Source organism: Macaca nemestrina, chromosome 17 (assembly GCF_043159975.1).
Source record: "Macaca nemestrina isolate mMacNem1 chromosome 17, mMacNem.hap1, whole genome shotgun sequence".
NCBI classification, from domain to species: Eukaryota; Metazoa; Chordata; class Mammalia; order Primates; family Cercopithecidae; genus Macaca; species Macaca nemestrina.
The window spans coordinates 23,319,123-23,343,100 of NC_092141.1; positions in this window are offsets into that span (position 1 = coordinate 23,319,123).

A 23,978-nucleotide genomic window follows, 5' to 3' on the forward strand; every position below is an offset into this window, starting at 1 on the left:
CCTGGGAGGGGAAATAGGGAAGGGGCGTTCATGGAGAGGGACCCAGGTCAGGCACCTGCTGCCTGGTCAGTGAGCTGCCAAAGCTTCCTCCACAAGGGCTGGACTCCTGGTCCATGCCTGCCTTCCCAGCCCCAGGCCAGCAAACTGCGGGCACCAGCTCAGGGTGCACAGAAATATGCACTCCGGATGAATCGCACACCTCAACGTTAAATATAAAAGAGAAAACCTTAGAAGAGAATGCTAAGCTTTTGTGTCCCCTGGAGAAATGTTCTTCAGTGTGAGAGAGCAGAAACCCAGGTGGTCGGCAGCCGTCTGGTGTGGTGCCAGGGCAGAGCGCTGACCTGTTAGAGCAGCCTGGAGTTCTGCCCACCTCGACCCACTGCGGCGGCCTCTGCATCTGCAGGGTAAGGCCTTCAGATTTAGCACCGCAAACCCAGGTATTTGGGAGCCTATTGGGCCAGTATCGCTGATCAGGTGCAGATGGGCCGGCTGACTTTACCTGAATTGTAGCTGCCAGGCTTCGTGAGAAATGTGGGTGATGCTGGTACTGGCCGGCTGGGGCCTCGGGTGCACCATTTCTGCCTGGACACATGTCCCCCAGGCACTTGGGGCCCCCAACACCCAAAGCGGCCATGAGGTGCGGGGCCTCCCTCTGGCTAGGGGGAGCAAGGAGACAGCGAGTGTGACAGCCAGGCTGGGCCTCAACGCTCCCAGGGTGGTGGGGATGTGACGGGTGGGGTCAGGCCAGGTCCACAGGGAAGGTTTGTAGGACTGGGGCTGGGGGCTGGCCTTGAATCCTGAGCCACCCACCAGCAGCAAACTGCAGTTTTGCAGAGTTTGATCCTCTGGCACCTCTCTAAGGCAGCTAGGCTGGGACAGGGCTGTCAACAGCAGCACCAATGCCTGTGTCCTGAGCAGAGGGTGCTGCACTCACAGGCTCCAACCAACAACATCATTAACATTTTTCCCCACTGCAAGGATCATGCAAACCCTACCAGTTTCATTCCAATGTTTTTTGAAAAACATACTTGAACACAGAGCCGGGAGTTTTGACAGGTAGGCTTTAGGAGCTTTGTCACTGCCGCCAGGACACAGGGATCTCCTGATGAGGTGCTCAGGGACCTGTGGGGCCCAGAGGCCAGGGGGTTGGGAGCGCCTGGGGTGGCCAGCAGGGAGGCCTCAGAGCCACACCTCCTCCTCCCCTAGTCACCCCAGCAGACCAGGGAGGGGGTATCTATCATTCTCTGCCTGTCACTTTCTTCTCCACCCCACCACCTATGCATTGAACGTAGACAATGCATGAGGTCGCGCTGTCTGGAGTCAGCCGCAGCCACTGTTCCATCAAAGGACTCTGCACCGGAGACCCTGGGCTTCCTGCAGGGGCTAAGCTGTGCAGGGCCCCAAGACAGTGAGAAAGATTCAGCCTGGAGGCTGGTGGTTAGACATAGGTCCCTGAGGGTCCCTTTAAGGTCTCAACCCTAGGATCCCATGGGGTCCTATTGCTGTGGTTCGAATTTCTCAGTCTCTCCCTTGATTTTGCTGATTTTGCCTCTTTACAGATTATTTCCTTTTGGGTTTTCTGTACTTCCAGAGAATTTTTTATTGTAATTATTTCTGACACTGCCTGAGGATTGAGATTTTATGGTTTTCAGGAGTTATGGTTTTCAATACATCTTTACGTTCTCTCATCTTGTTCTCCTAGAAGCTGGCTCTATGCTGATAGCTGCCTCCACACATATGCCTTTCATTTGTTAGGACTCAAGTGTCACATCCGAAATGGGGTCTAGTGAGGTAGATCTGCAAGACCCATTCCTTGGTTGAAGTAGCAAGCCCTGGAGTGGCCCAGCAGGTGCTGGTAAGCTGACCTGCGAGAGACTGACTATACAATGACAGAGCCCAGACTACATATAAAAATCAAACTCCGAGCCACAGTCTGCAGCAACCAGTCCCAAAGCCAGCCCGGGATCTGCAGCAACAGCCCAGGAAGCCAGCCTGCTAGAAGTCAGAGGTGCAGGAAGCCAGCCCGCTATCTCCAGTCAATCCAGGGAGCCTAACACCACCCTGTAACAATCAGCCCAAAACAGCCAGAACTTGACTAGTTAACAGCTTCCCTAATTTTTGTCCAGGCTTCCAACTTAGAACCAACCAGAAAAAGTGAAATCTGCTGCCCTAACTGACCACACAGGAGATGCTATTTCTGGTCAGCCACCACAGCTTCCCCAAGCCAAGAGCCTCCACTCAGAGTGTACCTGGAGCCTCCCCTTTTCCCACTGTGAACCTTTCCCATCCTCTGCCTGTCTGCAAGTCTCTATCAAAATGCAAGTGCCGATTGCTGACTCCTATGCTAGGGCCTTTGTGTCTCTCATTTGAGTGATCTTTGTTTATCTCCAGGCTGCTTCCCATGCTACTATAGATGGGCATTTCCTGCCCAACCAGAAAGATTTCACGTGTATGCCTGGGGACAGGGCGTGCCCAGGTGCATTTCTCCTGCCTACTCCTTCTCTCTTTATCCCATAGTCTTCCTCCTCACCCAGCTAGCCACAGGTGTCCACACGGAGCACAGTCTGAGGAGAGGCGGGTCAAACACAGTCAGGTTCTAGGCGGAGCTGAGTAGTGTTTGACAGGAGCCAGGTTCTCCCCTAGACAGATCTTTACATCATAAAAATGATTTTGTACTTGAGGATGTTGCTTCAGATCCACCAGGCATGAAGTCACCGCCTGAAATTAGGAAGAAAATATCCAATAAAGAGACCTTTTTCACTCCAGCATCCCTCTCCCCGTGTGCCTTCTGAAGCTTCTGCAGCAAGCCTACAGACAGGTTCAGAAAGTGTTTCTAATAGGAGCAGAACAGCTCTAACACACACACACACACACACACACACACACACACACACTCAACATGTGGGAAAGATTGAGGAGTGTGATGGCATGCAGTATCTGAGGGAATCTAGTCTCGAGGATTAAGGGAAGGCTCCCCAGCTGAGTGGGAAAGGTGAGCGTGTTCAGCCTCTCAGAGGCGTGGATGGCAGAGTCGTCCAGGCAGAAGACAAATGCACAAGGCTTGAAGCCGGTGCAAACAGCTTCCATATGCAGGAGCCCAAATACCAGGCACTTCTATGGCAAGTCCAAGAGTGAGGCAGGAGGGGTCAGGGTCTGGCATGCCAGGTCAATGACTTCGTGGACCCCGCAAACCAAGCTAGGCAAAGAGGGGTATGTTACTTCCTTATAGTATTTTTAATTAGAATAGTAATATTTTCTCTTTAATGCAAAGAACTTCTTAAATAATACCTATCCCAAGCCCCACTATCCAGAGACACTCACACTGCTAGAGTTTTTAATGTATCCTTCAAGAGATACTTTCTATATAAACGGAAGGCTGAGATGTATATTTCGTTTTTTGTGGTCTCTTCCACCAAAACTTCCTCAAAGGTACTAAGAGCACAACACTTGAAAGCATGTTCATGTGTCTGTTGGCTGCATAAATGTCTTCTTTTGAGAAGTGTCTGTTCACACCCTTTGCCCACTTTTTGATGGGGTTGTTTTTTTCTTGTAAATTTGTTTTGAGTTCTTTGCAGGTTCTGGGTATTAGCCCTTTGTCAGATGAGTAAATTGCAAAATTTTTTTCCCATTCTGTAGGTTGCCTGTTCACTCTGATGGTAGTTTCTTTTGCTGTGCAGAAGCTCTTTAGTTTAATTAGATCCCATTTGTCAATTTTGGCTTTTGTTGCCGTTGCTTTTGGTGTTTTAGACATGAAGTCCTTGCCCATGCCTATGTCCTGAATAGTATTGCCTTGGTTTTCTTCTAGGGTTTTTATGGTTTTAGGTCTAACTTAAGTCTTTAATCCATCTTGAATTAATTTTTGTGTAAGGTGTAAGTAAGGGATCCAGTTTCAGCTTTCTACACATATATGGTTAGCAAGTTTTCCCAGCACCATTTATTAAATAGGGAATCCTTTCCCCATTTCTTGTTTTTCTCAGGGTTGTCAAAAATCAGATGGTTGTAGATGTGTGCAGATGACATGATTGTATATCTAGAAAACCCCATCGTCTCAGCCCAAAATCTCCTTAAGCTGATAAGCAACTTCAGCAAAGTCTCAGGACACAAAATCAATGTACAAAAATCACAAGCATTCTTATACACCAATAACAGAGAAACAGAGAGCCAAATAATGAGTGAACTCTCGTTCACAATTGCTTCAAAGAGAATAAAATACCTAGGAATCCAACTTACAAGGGATGTGAAGGACCTCTTCAAGGAGAACTACAAACCACTGCTTAACGAAAAAAAGGACACAAACAAATGCAAGAACATTCCATGCTCATGGATAGGAAGAATCAGTATCTTGAAAACGGCCATACTACCCAAGGTAATTTGTAGATTGGATGCCATCCCCATCAAGCTACCAATGACTTTCTTCACAGAATTGGAAAAAACTAAAGTTCATATGCAACCAAAAAAGAGCCCACATTGCCAAGTCAATCCTAAGCCAAAAGAACAAAGCTAGAGGCATCATGCTACCTGACTTCAAACTATCCTATAAGGCTACAGTAATGAAAACAGCATGGTACTGGTACCAAAACAGAGATATAGACCAAAGGAACAGAACAGAGCCCTCAGAAATGAGTATGATTTTTGATACTGTGTATTAACATACCAGCATAACCCAATGGACCAATATTTTCCAGTGACCAATATATGATGTCACAAAATAATGCATGGATTAAAGAAAAATTCAAAGTGCCTGAGATCTCAATGTACTCTGAAGTAACAGAGCATAAAAAGTGCATTGTTAAGATTCCACACTGCAACTAGCCTTTCAAAACCAATCATTTCTCAGGTTTTGGTATAGTGCCAGAGACTAACTAAAACTACCTAAAAAGGTCTACTATAATACTTCTCCTTTTTCCACCTAACATATCTGTGTAAGGCTGAAAGTTCTTCATAACCTTTACTAAAACAACCTATTATAAAAGACTGATGCAAAAATACACATGAGAATTCAGCTCTTTTCTGTGAAGTCAGATATCAAAGACATTTGCAAAAGTGTAAAACAATCAATGCCACATAATTTTTTTGTTTTGAAAGTTATTTTCATAAAAATAGAATTAAGTTTTAATTTGAATACACTAATACATACTTTTTCTATTTCTCATTTTAAATTTTGATTATAGTAAATGTAGACATAAGCCATATAAGTAAATGCTCTTTTAGATTCTCAATTTTTAAGAGTGATAGGATCCTGAAACCAGAAAGAGAATCACTATTTTAAGGGCATTTTCTTAAGAGGCTTTTTTAGATGAAACTTTGCTAATTTCCTTTTTATTTCAATTGAAATAATTTAATGAATTTTCCAGAAAACTCATACTCTGGCATTAAGACAAACAATTTTCATCAACGGCTACTATGTAACATAAACACAGCACTGCAATATGAACAGGAGGAAGATGGCTAACCAAAGGCCTTAAACTCCAACACCTGCACATCCTAGGCATGCGACATAAATGGGTAAAATAATCCCCAAGAACTAAGCCCTTTCTGCTTTCTTAAAACCCACCACATTATTTTTCATGTCACCATTTTTGATAGAAACTTGAATTTCAAGAATAACACTTTCATCTTGAGGCAACCATAAGAAAACAATGGAACAAGTTTCATGAATGGTCATCCACAGTACTGCCTTTTGGCTTTCATCCTGAGCACAGAACAACACTTTCTGGCCCTCCTCCATCTCCGCCTCTCCCCACCGTGAAGAAGCTGCAGAGTCCAGGGGACATGCCACTGGGAGCCTGCTCCAAAACCCCGTTTCACAAGCCCTGAACCCCAAAGTTCTCCCCTAAATGGGTTTGAATTGCTTCAATGACTTGTGTGAGCCTCTTTTCTAGATGTATCCTCCTAATGTTGGAGACTGCACCCTCTTCCCACATGATGACCCCCAGACCTGAGGAGCAGGCACGGGGTCCTTCATGGCAATGGACAGAACTTGTACAAGTAGACTGGGGTTTCTGGGAGAAAGCAGGGTCGAACAAGCAGGAGTGAAAACCACAGTGTGAAGATGGGCTCCTCCTCTGGCACCACGTGCCACCCTAGAACTTTGAGAATCACAAATTTGAACCTAGCCTTCTGGGCAGTTATGAAGATGTATTTGTCAAGGTAGAAGGATAAAATATATTTTATATAACAGTTTGTTGGCTTGGTTTATAACTTAAATATTTAAATATATAAAATGTGGATGTGTATTTGAATTCCATCTCCAAATCACAAATATTAAAGGATTACCCTGGCTTTTGATGTTTGGCTTAGAAATGGGAAGAGCTGGCCACGTGCACTGGCTCATGCCTGTAATCACAGCACTTTGGGAGGCCAAGATGGGTGGATCACCTGAGGTCAGGAGTTTGAGACCAGCCTGGACAACACGGCGAAACCCTGTCTCTATTAAAAATAAAAAAAAAAAATTAGCTGGGCTTGGTGGCAGGCACCTGTAATCCCAGCTACTTGGGAGACTGAGACAGGAGAATCACTTGAACCCAGGAGGCAGAGGTTGCAGCGAGCCGAGATTGTGCCACTGCACTCCAGCCTGGATGACGAAGAGAGCCTATGTCTCAAAAAAAAAAAAAAAAAAAAAAAGGAAATAAATAAAAAGGGCTGAGGGAAGAGGGAGGGAAGATGGGAAGATGGCCATTATGCTGGTATATTCTGTCTAAAGACTAAACACTATAGACATTCTGAGATTCAGCTGAAGCGTGCCAGACGTTCTGATTTTTAAAGGAGTATTAGGAATCCAAATTTTAATGCAGAAAATTGCAATTTTAAAACCTTGACAACTAATTTTAAAAATTAACACCTGGTAGCAAACACTGACTAGTCTAAATAATGTATTCTGGAGCTGAGAGCTGGACAGAGGCCCACTAGCTTATAATGGTTTGGGCTTGAAGAAAATTTGTAACATCATGGAGTTTTCAATGCTTTTCTTTCAGTATCCTTCCCGGAATCGTGATTAATAAAAATGGCTACCTATCATTACATGCCAGACTTTATATTAAGATTTTTGAACATGCTATTTCAACAGCATTCATACTTCCAAGTGCTTTGGGTTTGTTTGATTTCATCCATGGGAAAGCTTAGGAGCTCAATCATCCCTTTGCACTTGTCCAGTCTCTTTTATAATAACTTGTAACAAGAAATCTGTTTATCCTTTTGCTCAGTAAATATGTACGGATAAAGTATATGGTCATGGATTAGAAGATTTACTTTGTCTGTGAAGAGATTAAGCCTTGGTGCCAATTGTTGTAATTTAGGTAATCTGCTTCCCATATTGATTCTAAGTCTGTAATTCAATAATAGGTTCTGGGCAAGTGAAACTTGAACTTCCTGAGCAATATGGGCATTGGGTGTAAAACTCTTCTGCTTCTCTGCCAATAAAGTGTCATCTCTTGATTACAACTTATTTCATAGCTTTTCCATAATTCCTTCAAAGGGCCTTCTAGATGGGCTATAAAATAATCAGAGTAAATTAAAATTTGTACTTAAGTGTTAAAATGTAAATTTATTACATGCTTTCCCCCAAAGCTAACCATTTGAAACCTCTGGTATGGATATTTTAGTGCTTCATTCACTCTAATGGTGATAATTTTAGCAAGTTGTTAAAACTACCTCTCACTTCCCCATCACAGTAGTCCAAAGGATGCAGCTAATGTTTCAGCATCGAAGCATCTCTTACAAACTCATTAGAGAAACAACCGGTCCTCTTTGGTTCATCATAAATTAAAATAGAGCAGAACGTTATCATCTGTCCACTGCCCACCAGACAACGAAATCACTGGCCTTACTGTGAAAAAAGTTTAAAGTTTTCAAGAATCAAGGGCATTAAGTACAGAAAATTAATCTTTTCTCTGCCAAGCTTTACACTTTTGCATATCAGTTTCCCCCAGCTGTGATAGTTTCTTTTACAACATCTGCTGGAGAGAAGGGATGCAATGTGATTGTATTTAAGTTTGCCAATACATTTTTGATGATTAAGGCCAACCTAACTATGGGAATTTTGTGACATGTAAATCATATAAATTATATAAATTATATAAAAACTATAAAAATGCTCATTACTTTTAAATAAGAAATACGTCAGGAAAGATTTTTCCGACGTTCTGAATAATGTGTATTACAAATGACAGATAATAATTTATGCAAAGAGGATCATATATTGAATTCAGACTGTTCATATTTCACTTACAGGTGTGATGGATAACACTGAGTGTCACCTAGATTGGATTGAAGGGTACAAAGTATTGTTCCTGGGTGTGTCTGTGAGGGTGTCACCAAAGGAGATTAATAGTTGAATCAGTGAACTGGGAGATGCAGACCCACCCTCAGTCTGGGTGGGTGCCCTCTAATCAGCTGCCAGTGCAGTGAGGATAAAAGCAGGCAGAGGAACATGGCAGGGCTAGACTGGCTAAGTCTTCTGGCCTCCACCTTTCTCCTGTGCTGGTTGCCTCCTGCCTTCAAACATCAAACTTTAAAATTCTTTTAGCTTTTGGACTCTTGGACATACACCAGGGGTTTGCCAGGAGCTCTCAGGCCTTTGGCCACAGACTGAAGGCTGCACTGCTGGCTTCCCTACTTTTGGGATTTGGGGACTCAGATTGGCTTTCTTGCCCCTCAGCTTGCAGACAGTCCATCATGGAACTTAACCTAGTGATTGTGTGAGTCAATACTCTTTAATAACTCATTTTATATATACATTTATTGTTAGTCCCGTCCCTCTAGAAAATCCTAATACAACAGGACACAGGACCTAGTCACAGTAAGGGAGTGGACATTATTTAGAAGCAAAGACAGTTCACCCATATGAAAAGGAAACAGAGCAGAATGTAGGTATAGCCATATGAAGGTGAGCAGATGTAGCAACTGGAGATTTTGAAGTTCTTGTCAAATTATCACTTTTTTATTTTACAAGTGGAATAGAAAATAAAGTCATCAGCAAAGAGTGAAAATGGGAAGGAGAGAAAATAAATATGAACTGTTACTCTGGGAAAGGATGAGAGTGAATGGAGCAGGAAATACTATTTTTTTCTGGGAAATATAAAGACATGAGCTTTGCGATCATGAATTTCAGCTGAAACAAATCAACCTGATTCCCTCTTAGTTATTGCATTTTAAATTTGAATTTTATTTAAAAATCTGAATATAATAATCATAATTATAGTATTATACAGAAGAGTTTCACTGCCCTAGAATTCCTCTGTGCTCCAGCTGCTCATCCCTCTGTCCCCCGTAACTCCTGGCAACCACTGACTTTTTAAAACTGTCTCCAGAGTTTTGTCTTTCCCAGAAAGTCGTGTAGCTGAAGTCATACAGTATATAGCATTTTCTGATTGGTTTCACTCAGAAATATGTATTTGAGATTCCTTTATGTCTTTTTATGGCTTGAGAGGTTATTTCTTTTTAATGCTGGATACTATCTCATTATTTGGATGTATTACAGTTTATCCATTTACTAATGAAGTACATTTTGGTTGCTTCCAAGTTTGGCAATTATTAATTAAGTTGCTATTAACATTCTTGTACAGGTTTCTGTGTGGACGTGTTTTCAATTCCTTTGTGTAAATACTAAGGAGCATGATTGCTAGATTATATGAAAAGAGATTGCTTACTTTTCTAAAAAGTTGATGAACTTGTCTTCCTAAGCAGTGTAACATTTGCATTCCTACCAGCATCACCAGCATTTGGTACTGTCTGCCTTTCACATTAATCAGGCTTCATCTTCATAATTTTTCTGCACTTACTTTTAAAATGAAAGTCTTCATCCTGTGCTTTGTTTCTTAATCTTGAATGAGTCCTTTAAAGTCTAAACATCTCCAGAAAATAAAAGTGTTAACTACATGCTGAGAACTGAAGGTTGCAGAAGAGTGACACTAAATTGGTGACAATATAAAACCTCAGCTGAAAAAATTCTAATAGCTAAAGAAGTGTTATGACATTTTCATATATAGTTCCTTCTCTTTTACATGTGCAAACTTCAGATACTCTGAAGTACTATATACTTAGGAAAATCAGAGCTCTTCAAAAAATTGTTGTTCATAATGTTTAGAAATTTAGGACTAACATTTTCATTATATAGACTAGACTTAGCTAAACAGAACCATTTATAAGCCTGTTGTACATATTGTTTTAGACACATTTATTATATTACAAACTAAGAAAGGAGAATAAAATAACTAGTTTGAGGAGGTATCTAATAAAAATAAGATAATTATGGGTTTTCTATTATCCACACTCAATTTAGAATACTAATAGGGTCATAAAAATCACTGGTATGTAGAACAACTCAGTGATAAGAAGCATAAAAATATAGGTAGCAAATTTCAGTAAAAACTATTAACATTCATTAATGAGCTCATACAATCAAATGCTTAAAACCAAAGACTTCGGTATCTTGAAGTGTGTTTTAAAGGCTTTTTTTGTGTGTGTGCATTTTGTTTTGTTTCTTGCCAGCAGCCTTCTCCTTATTAAAACAAAGGCAAGAGACCAATGAAAATTCATACAAATAATTTTATATATAGACATTTTATAAGAGTTAATGTTTGTTATTTATTACTGTAAATTATTCACAAAAAATAAAGAAAAAAGGGTAAATTTGAAAGGAAGGAAATATTAAGGGAAGTAGAATAAGTAGAGTTTAACTAAGTCATAAATTAGAAGAAAAATATTTGCAACCAGTAGGAGTTCCTCAGACATTTTCCAACATGAACAAAAGGGGTATATAATGTGGATAGTAAGTACTATAGATAGTTCAGCAGTTTGAGGTGACAGTGAGCTATGATGACACCACTGCACTCCAGCCTGGGTGACACAGAGAGACTCTGCCTGAATTAGAAAAAAAAATTAACCATGACAATATGTATATTCAACATTGTATCATTTGAACTAATATAATGCTTGTTGTACATATATCACCTATATGAAACTTGTCATATAATTTCTTCATTTGGAATTATTTCTGATTATCCTGTTACTGTAAGACCCTCTTTGTAAAATTCTGAAAGATTTGGATAGAACTGGTTTTATTTCCAACAATTTATAGCACAAATTTGTCTTATAAATAAAATCTAACCACTAAAGACATAAAACAAGTTAAAATATTAACTTTATTATGAACAATAAAAATTTAATCTTAGTACATTTTGGATCATGAGCATTTTCTTTTGTTTTAATAACAATCCCTGGAATTAAAAAGAATCGTGCATAGATGTGTCAGTTGTTTAAGTGACAAGAGAAGGGACATTTGTTGAAATCCTTTTTATATTTAATAATGTTTGCTACTACTTTTATTTAAAAATTACAAAAACTTATGTCTAAAATAACTTATTAGTTGCTTTAACTGTATTCTGGCAGTAATTCCATAATTCATTTATCATGAATTAGAAAACATAGCACTTACAGAAAGTGATATTTATACATTGAAATATACATGAAATAAATAAGCAAATAAAACTATGCATTTTATTAAGACTGAGATGTGATTATTTTGCTTTGTAATACTAACATATTAAATAATAAACTTTCCAGTTTGTGTTATAATATTTAGAGCTATATCAGAATCTACTTGTATGGTTTGAAATGTTCCATTTTGTAAAACAAAAAAATAACTCATTGAACAAATTCTCAGTATGATGCTAGATTGGAGAGGAAAATATGTTATCTGTATACTTAATTCTTCTGGCTTTCAGTATGACTTTTGGCTGCTTCAACTATAAAGACATCCAAAGAATGGCTTTTGTTACAGCAGAGTTGACCTTTTCAAATATAACTCACACATTTTGGAATGATGCACTTCCAAGATTAAAGCTATCTGTGACTTAAAAGAAAAAAATCCAGTATGTCTTTGGTGGCTAAAATCATTTAGATAAAGCAAAAGGTTTTGTCAAGGATGAGTAATTGATTTTCAATGTGAATCAAAATCTAACAGTAAAAGTAAATATTTTAGTTTCTGAATATAGTTTAAAAGTTCTTTGGAAGATAATTTCTGCAATATGTAATTTAGAAAAGTCTTTATAAAACATTTTAATGGACACTTTTTTTTTATAAAGGGCTACCTAGTGTAATTTAACTTTGTTTGTTTGTTTTTGTTTTTTTGAGACAGAGTTTCACTCTTGTTGCCCAGGCTGGAGTGCAATGGCATGATCTCGGCTCACCACAACCTCTGCCTCCTGGGTTCAAGCGATTCTCCGGACTCAGCCACCGGAGTACCTGGCATTACAGGCATGTGCCACCACACCTGGCTAATTTTGTATTTTTAGAAGAGATGGGGTTTCTCCATGTTGGTCAGGCTGGTCTTGAAGTCCCGACCTCAGGTGATCTGCCCACCTCGGCCTCCCAAAGTGCTGGGATTACAGGCCTGAGCCACCCACTGTGCCCAGTGCTAATTTATCTTTTTTATTTTTATTTTTTTGAGACGGAATTTCACTCATTTTCCAGGCTGAAGTGCAATGTCGCGATCTCAGCTCACCGCAAACTCTGCCTCCCGGGTTCAAGTGATTCTCCTGTCTCAGCCTCCCAAGTAGCTGGGATTACAGGCATGGGCCACCATGCCCAGATAATTTTGTATTATTAGTAGAGACAGGGTTTCTACATGGTTGGCCAGGCTGGTCTCAAAACTCCCAACCTCAGGTGATCCACCCACCTTGGTCTCCCAAAATGCTGGGATTACAGGCGTGAGCCACGGCACCTGGCCATCTTTTATATTCTTGAAATTAATTCAGTTCTCTATAATGTAAAACTGCGACTAAACATTGAAAAGCAATTATCATGACTATTGCTACAAAATGTACTTCTGATATTAATCAAATAAGTTTAAGAACTTTCTAGCATTACTGTGTGAACACACGAGCTTATGTCTGTTCATGTGTATTTGTGTGTGTTTCTATAGATTTAGAAGTACATAAACCAAAACTGCATCTTAATCATCTACATGAATTTTTAAGATTTAAAAAAATGATTACACCATGGAATACTATGCAGCCATAAAGGATGAGTTTGTGTCCTTTGTAGGGACATGGATGCAGCTGGAAACCATCATTCTCAGCAAACTATCGCAAGAACAGAAAACCAAACACTGTATGTTCTCACTCATAGGTGGGAACTGAACAATGAGATCACCTGGACTCAGGAAGGGGAACATCACACACCGGGGCCTATTATGGGGAAGGGGGATGGGGGAGGGATTGCATTGGGAGTTATACCTGATATAAATGATGAGTTGATGGGTGCTGACGAGTTGATGGGTGCAGCACACCAACATGGCACAAGTATACATATGTAACAAACCTGCACATTATGCACATGTACCCTAGAACTTACGAAGTATAATAATAAAAAAAGAAAAGGAAAAAAAAATCCCCCCCCCAAAAAAAAAAATTCAGAAGCTTCAATGTTTGCATATACACGAGCTAGATTTGGTATGATCATGCAAATCAAAAGCATTTTATCTTTTTCATGTATTCAGCAGAATATCTTTAGTACTTCAGTTTTTAGTGCAAAAGTTCGTTTGTTTATTTAGAAAATGTTCAATTGTGTTGTTGCAAGTCACTCTTCCAGGTTGCAGGCAGCCCTTCATAAATAGAAAGATTCTGTTCCTTTCAACAAGGGACTTCTTATTTCCTCTGTAACTTTCTCCAATCCCCTTTTCCCCCAGAATGATTTACTAAAAATTTGGCAATGAAAACCAGTACCAATGGGAGTTTACTTAAATACATTTTTCACAGAAGCTATTTTTACGTCTGTTGAAATATAATAAGATCAGTCAGTTCTAATCATTTGTGAATTTTCACCAAATGTTTTCGCTATATGTAGTTGACAATACTGAATCAAAATTAGTATTATTTTACTTTTAGGTAGAAACATTTGTTGAAATCTGAATTCATTTTTTTCATGTTATATGTACTTTTTTGTCTAAGTTTTATTCTAAGATTGATGATTAAAATTAATATTTTAATTAAGATATCACATGTACATAATGTGATAATAAAATTAAAGAACTTTAAGCAGAATGCAATAGCAGATGGAGGAGAAAGGGCTTTATTCTTATACATAAAATTAAATTTTGAAAATAGTTATAATTTTAAGCTATTTTATCTTAGTAAAATATAATTTTATCTATTTCTGTGGTATTACATAGAGCACTTCATACAACATTGTAATATATTTAGCATGAGAACATAATTATTAGCATGGGAACAAGTGTGAGTTTTATTATAGATTTTAATTCACTGCAAATGATCTCTTTAATGCCCAGTGACCCAGTTACTCATTTGTTTTAAATGAGCATTTCCCCTAGGTATCATTCAGAATTAGCAAGACCCATGAAATGTAAAATACGATTTATATTTCATAAAGACTCTTTGATTACCACTTCACCATCAGTTAACACCAACTGGATCTTGCAGTTCTTGAAATACTGATGATGATGATGGGAGCAACTTTTGTGGTTTAGAGTGAGTGATGGGATTATTTAGCATCAATAATATCACTCCTTTTGTTCTTACAACGAAAACTAAACATTTTTATAAAGAGTTATTTATAGATACAATGTTAGTTTTCAAACTAATATATGTACAAAAACACATTTGTATAGAATAAGATTTGCACGTATGTCAGGCCAGGTGCCTCACGCCTGTAATCCCAGCACTTTGGGAGGCTGAGCGAATCACTTCAGGGTGAGGAGTTTGAGACCAGCCTGGCCAACATGGCAAAACCCATCTCTACTAAAAATATAAAAATGAGCCGAGCATGGTAGCACACACCTGTAATCCCAACTACTCAAGAGGCTGAGGCAAGAGAATCGCTTGAATGAGGGACGTGGCAGTGAGCCAAGATCGCACCACTGCACTCTAGCCTGGGCAACAGACAGAAACTGTCTCAAAAAAAAAAAAAAAAGATAAAAAAAAAGATAAAAATAAGGTAGCATGTATATAAGAACATTTAAATACTGATATATTCCTTCTCCCAGTTAAACAGGACATTACATTCTGCCCTTTGAGATGAGTATAACAGAAGACGGTCCTTGCAATATGGAGAAAGATTTGTCACTGCACGTTAAAATGTCAACACTGAGTTTTCTTGTAATGATATCCCAGTACATGGTTAGAAAAATTATCACGAAACAAGTTTGGATCATTCCATGTGTTAAAAAATACCACTTTCTGCTCACGCCTGTAGTCCCAGCACTTTGGGAGGCTGAGGCCGGTGGATCACCTGAGGTCAGGATTTCTTTGTATATGAAGAGTCACTTGTCTTCTGGCTTAGAATACTCTTTTTGTCTTTCAAAAGTTTGTTAGAAGATGTCTTGATGTGAGAATATTTTAGTTTATCATACTTGGAGCTACTGAGCTCCTTGGATCTTTATATTAATAATTTTCAATAAATTTGAAAATTTGGGGTCATTATTTATTTAAATATTCTTTCGGTCACTTCTATCACTCTTCATCTGGGACTCTCACAATGCACATATTGCTCTGCTTTATGGTTTCCCACAAGTCAATCAAATTTTGTTCACTTATCCTCCATCTTTTTTCTTTCTATTCCTCAGACTCAAGAATTTTCATCGTCCTCTCTTCTAGTTTGCTGATTCTTTATTCTGCCTACTCAAGCCTGCTTTTAAAACCTTCCAATTTTTTTATTCCAGTTACTGTACTTTTTAGCTTCAAAATATTTTTGTATTTTTAGGATTCTATCATTTTATTTTTTCATTTTGTTTATACATGTTTTCTTGATTTTTCCCATGTCTTCCTTTAGTTCTCTAAGCATCTTTAAGACCATCGTTTTAAAATCTTTGTCTAGTGAATCTGCTCTCAAAACATTTTCAAGAACAGTTTCTGTTCATTTTATTTGTGCTTTTGAACAGGCCATATATTTCTGTTTCTTTGTATCCCTTGAGATTTTTCTTGAACATTGAACGTTTGAATGTAACAATATGAAACTCTGGAAATTGATTCCCCTGATTCCTCACGGTTTACTGATTCTGTTTTTATTATTATTATTTATTCTTGTATCTTTTTAGTGGATTAGTCAGAGGTGTAACCTTAAAATGTTTTCTGAAGTCACTTCTCAACCTGTGACTTCTCTAGCCTTTACTACCTGGCTTCTAAAAGTCAAAAAAAAAAAAAAAAAAAAAGGGCGGGGGGGGAGAGAAAAGGAAGAGCCATGGGGCACTGGCCCTTTTAATTTCATAAAGCTCATTTCAGCCAGTAGGGAGGAGCTTTCAACAATGGGGGGCTAATGTTTCTACCAAAAAATAAAATAATACCAATTTTGATCCAGCTCTGTCAACTACATAGGTTTGAGTGAAAATATTTCGAATATAGTGAAAACATTTGGTGAAAATTCACAAATGTATAGAACTGACTTATCTTTTTATATTTCAATAGCAGTAAAAATACCTTCAATGAAAAATAGTATCTTTAGGTAATCTCCCATTGGTACTGGTTTTCATTGCCAAATTTTGAATGAATCATTCCTGGGAGGAGGGCATTGGGCAAAGTTACAGAAGAAATTAAAAATCCCTTGTTGAAAGGAATAGAATCTTTCTATTAATGACGGGTTGCCTGCAACCTGAAGAGTGACTTGCAACAACACAATTGAACATTCTCTAAATAAACCAATTTTTCCACTCCAAACTGAAGTACTAAAGATACTTTCTCCTAAACACATGAAAAATAAAATCCTTTTGATTTGCGTGATCATACCAAATCTACCTCCTGCATATGCAAACATCCAAACTTCTGAACCATTTTTAAAAATCATGTAGATGATTAAGATGCAGTTTTGGTCTATGTAATTCTAAGTCTCCAGAAACATACATACACATACACATAAACACACACATAAGCTCTTATGTTCACAGAGAAACTGATGCTAGAAATTAATTTTTAAACCTATTTCATTAATATCAGTATATTTTACAGTAAGTCATCAAAATTATTCCTCAATGTTTACCCATGGCTTTATAGAGAGCTCTATAAGTTAATTTCAAAAATAAAAAAGATAAATTATACTAGGTAGCCCTTCATAAAAATTAAAATGTGTCCATTAAAATGTTTTTTAAGACTTTTCTAAATTACATATTGCAGACTTTCCAAAGAACTTTCAAAATATATTCAGAAATTAAAATACTTACATTTACTGTTAGATTTTGACAATTACTTGTCCTTGATATATAAAAAACCTTTTATTATACCCAAATGATTTTAGCCACCAAAGACACACTGGATTTTTTTTAAGTCACAGACAGCTTTAACCTTGCAAGTACATTATTCCAAAATGTGTGAGTTAAATGCGAAAAGGCCAAATCTGCTGTAATGAAAGCCATTCTTTGGATGTCTTTACAGCTGAAGCAGCCAAAAGTCTATACTGAATGACAGAAGAATGAAGGATTCAGATACATATTTTTCCTCTCTCTTATCTAGCATAAAACTGGGATTTATTCAATGAGTTATTCTGTTGTTTCACAAAATTGCATATTTCAAACCAGACAAGTAGATTCTGATACAGCTCTAAACATTGTAACACAAACTGAAAATTTTAATATTTAACATGATAGTATTAAAAAGCAAAAGAATTATATTTCAATGAGCCTAATGAAGATGTATAGTTTTTTTGCTTTTTTATTCCATGTATCTTTCAATGTCTAAATATTATCACCTTCTGTAAGTGGTATGATTTCCATTTCATGATAAAAGAACTGCAGGATTTCTGCCAGAATACAATTAAAGCATTTCTGCCAGAATACAATAAGAAACTGTAAACATAATTTTTTATATAATGGGAGCAAACATTATTAAATATAAAAAGGGTTTTAACAAATGTCCCTTCTCTTGTCAGTTAAACAACTGACATATCCATGCATGATTCTTTTTAATTCCAGTGATTGTTATTGAAAGACAAAAAAATGCACATTATTCAAAAATACTACTGATTAAATTTTCATTGTCAGTTTACAATAAAGCTAATATTTTAACTTGTTTTATGTCTTTCCTGATTGGATTTTATTTATAAGACAAATTTGTGCTAATAAGTTATTGGAGATGAAACCAAATTTCTATCCAAATCTTTCATAATCTTATAATGAGGGTCTTACAGCTAGAGAATAATCAAATTAAGGAATTACATGACAAGTTCCCTAGAGGTGATATATGCATAAGCAGCATTATATTAGTTTAAATTTTACAGTGTTGAATGTATGTTATTCAACATATTTTGTTGAATTATGTCACGGGTATTTTTTTAAAATTCAGACAGTGTCTCTCTGTGTCGCCCAGGCTGGAGTGCGGTGGTGTCATCATAGCTCACCATCACCTCACACTCTTGAACTCAAGATACCCTCCCACTTCAGCCTCCTGAGTAGCTGGGACTACAGGTGTGCACCACCATACCCAGCTGTGTGTGTGCATGTGTTTTGTTTTGTTTTGTTTTGTTTTTGGTAGAGACAGCATCTCATCATGTTACCCTGGCTAATCTTTGCTCCTGGCCACAAGCAAGTTTTCTACTCTGGCCTTCCAAAGTGTTGGATAATATTATAGGTGTGAGCCTCTGTGCTGGCCTAAGGGTTAATTTCATGTGTCAACTTGACTGGGTTAAGGAATGCCCAGGTAGCTGGGGAAACACCCTTTCTGGGAGTGTCTGTGAGGATGTTTCTGTATTAGCATTTGAACCTGTAGTAAACAACCAGGAGCAAAAAAGGTCCACTCTCACCACTGTTGGTGGACATCATCCAATTCATTAGGGACTGCCCCAATAGAACAAAAAGCAGAGGACGGGTTCTCCAGCTCACAGACAGAACACTGGACTTGTGGGCCTCCACAGTAATAAATGTGAGCTGATTCCCATCACGCATCTCTCCTTATATATTTCTGTGTGTCCTATTGATTCTATTTCTCTGGAGAGCCCTAATTATATATATGTGTGTGTGTGTGTGTGTGTGTGTGTATACAGTTTATTAAAATAATAAAGTTTAAAATAACTACTTATTAATTTAAGTGAGCTAATAATTTTTAAAAGCCCACAAAGATGCCGATTATCTCTAACCCTTGAGAGAACATCCACTTATCTATGGCCAATGGTCAATCAGAGTTTAATAAGATAGTATGTCTCATTTATTTAGCATTTTCTATGTTTCAAACCCTGCCCAAGTCCCATTATGCATGCTAATACCCTGATTCTTACAACTTGGTGAGAGAGTTATTAATATTCATACTTTCAGATGAGAGGATGAAGTTAGACAAGTTCAGTTAGCTGCTGGAGTCTTGTACAGTTAAATGATGAAATAACTAAAATCCAGTACCGTGACTTCTACATACATACTTTTTGCTTTGTGCTTCATTATCTTGGAAAATCAGTTCCCACACTTCTCTACGCACTTATAGAAAGAGGTAGACGTTCATAGGCTCTAAACTGAAGTACTACATTCCCAGTATTGTACTTTCCAAAAGGTACACAAGCAGGCAGTAACCATTCTTACTATCCACACTGTATAGCCATTTTATCCCTGTTGGGAAATGTCCGAGGAAATCCTACTGATTGCAAATATTTTTAATCTAAGTTATGACTTAGGTAAACTTTACTTATTCTACTTCCCTTAATATTTCCTTCTTTTCAAATTTGCCCTTTTTAAATTTTTCATTTTTGGTGAACAATTTACAATAATAAATTAGGAATATCAATATTTAACTCTATAAAATGTCTGTTTATAAAATTATTCATATGAATTTTCACTGGCCTTTTATATTAATAAGGAGAAGGCTACTGGCAAGAAACAAAGCAAAACAAAATGCACACAAAAAAAATCCTTTACAACTTTGGGATACTGAAGCATTCTGGTTTTAAGCATTTGATCTTATGAACTTGTTAATGAATGTTAATATTCTTCACTGAAATTTGCTACCTATATTTTTATGCTTCTTAGCAAGTTGAGTTTACCGACCAATGATGTATATTACCCTATTATTATTCTAAATTGAGTAATAGGTAGTAGAAAGGCCACAATTATCTTATTTTCTTAGATACTTCCTCAAAGTAGTTTCGTATTATTTTATTCTCCTTCAGTATTTTATTATTTAATATATATGTCTAAAACAATATGTACAACAGGCCAATAAAAGGGTCTGTTTAGCTAAGTTTACTCTAGTTGAATTACCATGAAAATCTTAGGTCTAAAGTTCTAAACATTATAAACAATAATTTTTTTGAAGAGCTCTGATTTTCCCAAAAACGCAATACTCCTGACTATCTTAAGTTTACACATGTAAAAGAGAAAGAAATATATATGAAAATATCATAACTCTTCTTTAGCTATTAGAATTTTTCAACTGAGGTTTTAAATCACCAATTTGGTATCACTCCTTTGCAGTCTTTAGCTCTCAATATATAGTTGACACTTTCAATTTCTGGGGATTTCTGACTTTAAGGTACTCATTAAAGGATGTTTAAGAAATGAAGCAGGGGATGAAATGACTTTTATTTTAAAAGTAAGTGCAAAAAAATTATGAAGATGGAGCCTGAAGAATATGAAAGGCAGACAGTACCAAATGCTGGTGATGCTGGTAGGAATGCAAATGTTACACCACTCTGGAAGACAGTTCGTCAGCTTTTCACAGAACTAAGCAAAACTCTTATCTCATAATCTAGCAATCATGCTCCTTGGTATTTACCCAAAGAAGGTGACAGCACGTCCACCCAAAAACCTGCACAAGAATGTTTATAGCAACTTAATTAAAAATTGCCAAACTTGGGAGTAACCAAGGTATCCTTAATTAGGTAAATGGATAAACTGTAATATATCCAAATAATGAAATAGTATTCAGCATTAACAAGTAATGACCTATCAAGTCATAAATCAGTTTCAACTGAAATTCATGACCCCAAAGCTCATGTCTTTATATTTCCCAGAAAAAAATAATATTCCCTGCTCCATTCACTCTCATCCTTTCCCAGAGTCACAGTTCATGTTTATTTTTTCTGCTTACATTTTTACTTTGTTGATTACTTTATTTTCTATTTCACTTGTAAAAAAATAATAATTTGACAAGAACTTCAAAATCTCCAGTCGCTACAGCTGCTCACCTTCATATATCCATACCTACATTCTGTTACATCTCATTTCCATATGGGCGAACTGTATTTGCTTCTAAATAATGTCCACTCCTCTTACTGTGACTAAGTCTTGCCCACTTGTTTTATTAGTCAGGATTCTCTAGAAGAACAGGACTAATAGGATAAATAAATATATAAATATATATTATATATATATTGTATTATATACATATATATATTGTGTGTGTGTATCTATATATATGAGTTTTAAAGAGTATTGACTCACACAATCACAAAATGAAGTTCCAAGATAGGTCATCTGCAAGAGCCAGTCCAAGTCCCAAAACCTCAAAAGTAGGGAAGCCAACAGGGCAGCCTTCAGTCTGTGGCCCAAGACCCAAGAGCCCCTGGCAAACCACTGAGGAAGGTTCAAGAGTCCAAACGCTGAAGAACTTGGAGTTTGATGTTGGAGGGCAGGAAGCATCCAGCATGGGAGAAGGATGGAGGCCAGAAGACTTAGCCAGTCTAGCCCTTCCATGTTCCTCTGCCTGCTTTTATCCTAGCTGTGCTGGCAGCTGATTAGAGGGTGCCCACGCAGACTGACGGTGGGTCTGCATCTCCCAGTTCACTGACTCAACTGTTAACCTCCCTTCGTGACACCCTCACAGCCACATCCAGGAATGATACTTTGCATCCTTCAACCTAATCAAGGTGACACTCAGTATTAACCATCACACCTGTTATCTACTCATGCCTATCATTCCAACAATACTCTTGTTCTGCATCTGAAATTGTGTAATTCCTCTACCAAGTTCTTCACATAAAAAAACAAAAAATAAAGTTATGTCATTTAATGTGAAAAAAAAAAAAACAACTTTCTTCATCCAGTTGGCCTCCATCTAGAACCCGATTAGCAGTTTATGTCTAATCTTTGTGTTCAATTACTCTACTCCCATTCGCTCTTGAACCTATTTCATTCAGGCGTATTTTCTTCTACTTCTACATTGGAACAGTTATCAAGGTGACGAATACAATAACTACTTATACAGTGGTCATATATTTATATATAAACAAAGAATACAGTTCTAAGTGTAAGGTATCCTACTATATTATACTTAGCAACAGTGTCTTCAATCTACTCCTTTGACATCATGATCACTGTTCCTTGAAATATTTTTTTCTTCAGACACCATATTCTCTTAGTTTTTCTACAGCCTCCCTAGATAATTCTTGTCCTCCTTATCGTCCTTACCTCCTCCCAAAATTTGAAGTTTCCCAGATTTCTCTACTATTTGAATTACCCTTTGCTACACACCAACATTTCTTAAATCCAGTTTCATGATTTAGGCATGCTTATAACTGCCACACAATTCTTCATATTCAATTTGGATAGTTACTCAATGTTTGTGTTGAATCATTCTCATCATCCTGACTTAAATAACAGGGCTTGGGGCTTGAAATTTTTACCTTTAAAGAAAGTTACACTTATTTCATATAATACACAGAAATAAATGTCCTGAATATTAAAAACATTATAAAGAACATATTATTTATGACATAATTATATTCCTCTACATTTATATCAAAACTGTTAAAGTTTCAAAGTTCACGTATGTCTTTAATATTTACAATGAATTCCGATGATGCAAGTTTAGCTCTCACCTTCTTGTTCTTTTAGAATTGTTCTTTGATATTTATCAGGATACACGATTATCCAACTAAAAACTAGGTTTCCTATCAGTCCTTCTGTCATCTTAGTTTAGGATTTTTCCCAGAATTTTTCACGTTTAACTACCTTATTAATGGCTGCATTAAGGTAGGCCCTGAAGGTTTCTGTGCTTCCAGATTCTCCCCCGATTTCCTCTCACAGTACATAAGATATCTGTGTGGGCACAGCAAGAAGGGTTCTCACTGTGACAGAAGCTTGTATGTGAATGATGTCCAGTAATATAACCAGTCTCTCTATTCTTAAAGCTCTCTGGATGCACACAACGCAGCCAACAGTTTCCTTTTCTATGGCAGTAGGCATATGAATATAAGCTATTTTTAAAACTATTTTATAATTTTCTTTAGAACAATTTTTTAGATCTACCGATACAGTAAGAATAAATTGCTGATAATAAATATTTCAAAAAGTATATAAGTATGTTTAGCACTCCCCTTCTCCCCTCAAAGTTGCTCGGGTTTGGACAATAAATTCTATAGCCACACTACTATTTAGTCACCATTTTAAAGATCAAACTTGCCTACACTTCCTCGCCCCTTTCAAGTTGCCTGGAAAATAACACCGTTGCAGTTCCCATGGAACCAGGAATAGATGTTGAGCATGCATGGGAGTAAGAGCCACTAAAGATGGGTTTCTAGGAGAAGACATGGAGCAGAGACTCCCACCAGCCCTGGATCCCTCAACTGCACACTGTTACTCAAGAGAGAAATAAAGTGCTTCCTCTTAAGACATTGTATTTTGATGTCTTGTTGCTACAGGAATTTAGTCTGTTTCCAAAGTAGTATATTCCCTAAATAACAAACATTGAACCTTATTTGTATGGCTCCACATTTAGGGAGCAATAAGAAAATCTTACTGAAACCTGGCCAGCCATGACTAAGAACCATTTTTCCTTCTCAAACTAGGGCCAGAATGCAAAGGATTCTGGATAAAAGAGCTCTTGGCTGCTATCAGAACCAAAAAAGAGTAACTAAGAGCAACTTCCGGTGAAGGGCACACTGAGAAAGGAAATCACACATCAATGCAAATCCTCCTGCAGGCTCCCTCACGCTGCTAGGCAGAGTCTGGAGACCTGAACAGGATAGTGGCTGCCGAAAGCCATCTGCTCTCATCTCTGAGGGTGTGGCCAGGCAGGACCTGCAATAGAAGGGGCAGCCCAGAGATGCCACAGTGC